This window comes from Limulus polyphemus, unplaced genomic scaffold (assembly GCF_000517525.1).
Source record: "Limulus polyphemus unplaced genomic scaffold, Limulus_polyphemus-2.1.2 Scaffold2272, whole genome shotgun sequence".
NCBI lineage: Eukaryota > Metazoa > Arthropoda > Merostomata > Xiphosura > Limulidae > Limulus > Limulus polyphemus.
The window spans coordinates 2150-7582 of NW_013667882.1; the positions used below are offsets into that span (position 1 = coordinate 2150).

Genomic DNA, 5433 nt, shown 5'->3' on the forward strand with positions numbered 1-5433 from the left:
TACTGACACTGCGGTTCACATTTATATCGTAACAATGATAATAATTTAGTCATAGCGCACTAATAATATATTCAAACTAACTTACTGACACTGCGGTTCACATTTATATCGTAACAATGATAATAATTTAGTCATAGCGCACTAATAATATATTCAAACTAACTTACTGACACTGCGGTTCACATTTGCAGGGCAACGTTGAATCTGTCACGTTCTCAACACATTTTCCTTTCGCTACATTTGTATTATAAGTATGATAAAAAAAAACATCAATGATGAGCCATTCAGCTTATTCTTCAAATATTTACAAAATGTTTGTAGTTTTACATATCTTTAAAAATAAACAGTCTTTATAGACTTAAAAACAGAACGATAACTTCAACCTTCGGAGCAAGTAGTTGAACACTCGTCAGACATTTTGTATTTCATACTATTTATAAAAACATATTGCATAAGTTAGCTATCAAGAAATAAATGGCTTTTTTGACAGCTAATTTACTGTTTTGCAAGATTTTAACTTAAAGCTCTTTTCTGACTCCGCATTTGTCAAATATGTCAATGTTTGCATATCAAAAGTTCTCGAAATTTCAACTTTCTCGAATCCAACCATTTACCGGAAAAGTTATAATGAACGTGCGAGTTATTTCTTGCATTTTTACTTTTAATTGGATAGAGGGCGTTAATATAATCAATCAGAAAATTACCAGAATATTCATTTTTCATTAATAAAATGCTGAATATAATTAACTAGCTTTCACTGATCCTTTCGTACCAAAACAGTCAGTAATGACATAGAATTTTCGTTCATGAAGATTAAAAACTATCTTAAACACTGTCAAATCTTTAAAAAAAATAATGGGTTATTATAAATTTCACCGTATAAATTTTTGGTTTATAAATGTGCAGTATTTTTAATATCGACTTTGTTGCCAAGGGATAAACGTATTTTCTTTTCACGTGAAATTAGTTATACAGCGAGATTTTCTTTAGCTCCAGTACTTCGATAACTTTCTGTATTCAACACTGTAACGATATATTATCAACTCTTTGACAAAGAAAAAAGAAAGAGCTATTTCTGTAGATCTATATTTTCTGTGATATTGCATCAAAATAAGTCGGATAATAATTTTTATTAAATCCTTCTTTGACTGGTTTTTGGTAAGAAGAATGAAATGGTTCAGGTATTGAAGGGGGAGTTGTATATAAATTTATGAATGAAGAATCTCGTTAGCAACACGCAAAATGTTCTATTGAAATGGTATTGTATTCTTCTTACTGGAAACCAGTATAGCTTTATATAATGTACTAAATGTACTTCTGCAGGGCCCTCGAAAGTGTTCTGTTTCAAGAATGAATAAAACCAAAATGAAGAGTAATAAATATTGACATATGTCATGCTGTGTTGAAGCCTGCAGAGTGCATAATTCTTCTCGTGATTCATGGCATGCGCACGTTTTACTGACGTCACGACAGTACAAATTGCAACTTTAAGCGTCCTTTATCTAACGTCATTTTAGTGTCTACTGACTGACTGACAGACAACATACTACTGCATAGTGGTGGTACGAGTGGTTAAAACAGGTGACCCCCTACAGGCGGCCTTCGGTCCGCTTTCGGGGAAATTGCCAATACTATTGTGATGTAATATCACACAAACTGTCGATCTACGGATTGCACTTAGCCAGCATAGGAGCCACATACCCTAAAGAAAATACAATCCACTTACTTTTACTGTTTGCCTCGCAGATGGCTACACTTCTGTTGGACAACAATATAGGTAGACAAGGGACTTGACATTTACAGATGTCGTCTAACTGCTTCTGGAGACAAAAGCTCAGGCACAGCTTAAAAAATATATATTGACGTTTATTTTAAATCACTACAATGTTTAAACACGTTTATTCATGAATTTATTGGTGTAATTGTTTTAGGATATTACTCATCGTCCTTAAAGCAAATAACAAACTCGCGTTGATTCATTCTCATTAACCTCACAAAGCTCTTGAAAAATATTGCTTGAAACACTGTTTAGAATTTTAGGATAAAAATATACGTGTTATATATCAGTAAAACATGGGTCAAACAAGCCTATTAAACAACTAGCTGGTAAATTTTTGCTAACCCTTACTTATTTATAAATACAGTTGTAGTAAGTTATGCTTATATCAGAACTTATTAGAAGCAATTAACTTGCAACAAATAGTATTTTTATTCAGATTTCTGGACCGGGCTTGATCTAGAGGTTAACATATCGGGCTATGGCTCCGAGATTCCATGGTTCTCGTCTTTTACTGAAATCGCGCTCCGCCATTTTGAACTGTGGGTGCGTTATAAGAGTAACGTTCCAATTCTACTGTTCGACTAGAATATCCCAAGAGTTGGCGGTGGGTGGTTTTAACTAGCTGCTAATTCAGTAATGGTTTTTCTTGAAATTGTATGTGGAGTATCGCTCCTCCGTTTTTTTTTTTGAAGTGTGGTGATGGAATCCGGTATTTTTCACTTATTTTTTGTTTTTGAAGTGTGTTATATATTTTTATTTTGAAGTGTGGTAATAGAGTGCATTATTATTATTATTTTTTTGGAAGTGTGGTAATGGAGTCAGTTATTTTCTATTTATTTGTTTGCTTCTGAAGTGTGGTAATGGAGTCCGTTATTTATTTGAATTTATTTTTCGAAGTGTGGTAAGGGAGTGCGTTATCTTCAAAACAAAAATAAATAAGAAATAACGCACTTCGTTACCACACTTCAAAAAATAAATTAAGTTAGATAACGCACTCCATTACCACACTTCAAAAACAAAAAATAAATAAGAATGTGGTAATGGAGTGCGTTATTTAATTTAATTTATGTTTTGAAGTGTGGTAACGAAGTGCGTTATTTCTTATTTATTTTTTGTTTTTGAAGTGTGGTAATGCAGTGCGTAATTATTTTTTTTTTATATTTTGTATTTCAATTTAAATACTGCTATGGAAGAGCTATGGTTAACTTGTAGAAACACTTCATACTCCATAAACTCTGGCAAAGTTGAGTACCTGTACTTTTTTCAGGAGAATTCTACCACTGATTATAAGTTAAGCTAACAAGACACATAAAACCCTAAACTATTACCATACAATCACGTAGGACGGAACGATATGATAAATGTTACCTCTCGGCTGTATGGTGTATGTTTAATAGTAAAATGATCCATCCATTCTGGCCATGTTCGACGACAGTTGTCCTTGTAGGGGTAAGGAAGTCGGGAAATATTTACCTGTAAAATTACGTCAGGAATTACTATCTGATAACACAAAATGTATAATTTTCAGTTTTGAGTAAATACGTCAGTGCCGCATTTACCAAATTGGTTTTGTTACACCGCATATTCAATCGGGAGGTCCAACGTTCGTACCACGATGTGCCGCTAAACACGCACCGTACTTTCAGTTTTGGCGATCAAACCCATAATTCAGCTCAAAGCCGAACAAAGTCCTTTTGACGGGGAGAAGAGGGGAGGGGGATTCGCTGCTAACTGGCTTCCCTTCTACTGATCAGCAATTCGAATCTAAAGACCACTAAACCTGAACCATACGGTCCCCCGGTTGGTGTTACAACGTTAAAATTGGGGATTGGATTCCTCGCGGTGGAAACAACAGATAGCTCAACTTGACTTTGTTTTAACGAATAAGCGACCCCTAGGATTCTCTGAGATTGTTGGTTAGTTCATAGGCTCCATAATATTGAAAATACCAATGCTAGAGAGGCAGAAGATCTCGGATTATTGGACTATTACTATTGTCAACTTTTGTAGTCCTTCCGGATTTTTCCAGTTCCTTGGGCGAAGTAGAAGAAATATTTGATCTGAGAAAATAAGACCAATAAGACTGGAACGATAAACGAGGGTAAACAATTGAATCTAGAAGCCTATGTGAATTTTCGTTCTCCGGTGGGACAGCGGTAAGTCTACGAACTTACATAGGTCAAATCCAGGATGTTATTCCCCACAGTGGACATAGCAGATAGCCCAATGTGGCTTTACTCTCAAACAAACAAACAAATGTAAATTGTCCAATGTACTTGATTTCTGAAGTTAATTGTTTTTTGTTTGTTTTTTACAATGAGTATGATTTACTTTTATAGGCCCCCCCCCCCAGTGGCATAGCGGTATATCTGCGGACTTACAACGCTAGAATCCGGGTTTCGATACCCGTGGTGGGCAGAGCACAGATAGCCCATTGTGTAGCTTTGTGCTTAATTTCAAATAAACAAATAAACAAACTTTTATAGGCAAACTCAGTTTGATTTGTTTTGTTGTTTTTTATGAGGCTACCTGCAGCCTTCCCTAATTTTGAGTTGCCAACCAAAAGCATCCAAGGTAGCCCACGAATTGGCGGTTTTTTTTTACCAGTGAAAAGGTGGAACGGTTGTCACATTATAACGCTCCCCCCCCCCCCCAAGTGAAAGGGCGAGCATTTTCAGCGTAAGGTTTCGATCCCGTGACAAGCAAATTGCAAGGCTAGAATCCTACCTGCCAGGCCAGACCAACTCTGTGACAGAGAATAGATTCCATTATCCATTAACAACAGTCAACAAGAGGCATTGCTTAAAAGCCTCGTGGTTCTGCTGACTCTTCTTCGAAGGCTTTTGTTATTAAGCACAAAGCTATACAATAAACTATCTACGCTTTCTCGATCGTGAGTATCGAAACCCTTTTTATAAGCTAACAAAATAAGCTATCGAAACACGATTACCATGGTAACGCCATAAGTTATAGAAATATGATTACCATGGCTAACACGATAAGTTATAGAAATATGATTACCATCGCTATCACGATAAGTTATAGAAACATGATTACCATGATAACGCGATAAGTTACACAGACATTATTACCATGGCTAACTTATCGAGATAAGTTATAGAAACATGATTACCATGTTAACGCGATACATTATAGAAACATGATTACCATGTTAACGCGATAAGTTATAGAAACATGGTTACCATGGTAACGCGATAAGTTACACAGACATTATTACCATGGCTAACTTATCGAGATAAGTTATAGAAACATGATTACCATGTTAACGCGATACATTATACACGATAAGTTATAGAAACATGGTTACCCTGGCTAACTTATAGAAACATGGTTACCCTGGCTAACACGATAAGTTATAGAAACATGATTACCATGTTAACGCGATACATTATAAAAACGTGATTACCATGGTAACGCGATAAGTTACACAGCATAATTACCATGGCTAGCTTATCGAGATAAGTTATAGAGATATGATTACCATGGCTAACACGATAAGTTATAGAAACATGATTACCATGTTAACGCGATAAGTTACACAGACATTATTACCATGGCTAACTTATCGAGATAAGTTATAGAGATATGACTACCATGGCTAACTTATCGAGATAAGTTATAGAGATATGACT

General features: G+C 35.4%; 1 long non-coding RNA gene across 1 annotated transcript in view; it reads right to left on the bottom strand.

Annotated features, from left to right (window-relative positions):
- Positions 1-248, bottom strand: part of LOC111087539 — a 2059-nt gene extending 1811 nt beyond the window's left edge. The window contains exon 1 of the long non-coding RNA XR_002612217.1: positions 168-248. This is a non-coding gene — a long non-coding RNA (uncharacterized LOC111087539). The remainder of the gene's footprint in view (positions 1-167) is intronic.
- Between the last annotated feature and the right edge of the window lie 5185 nt (positions 249-5433).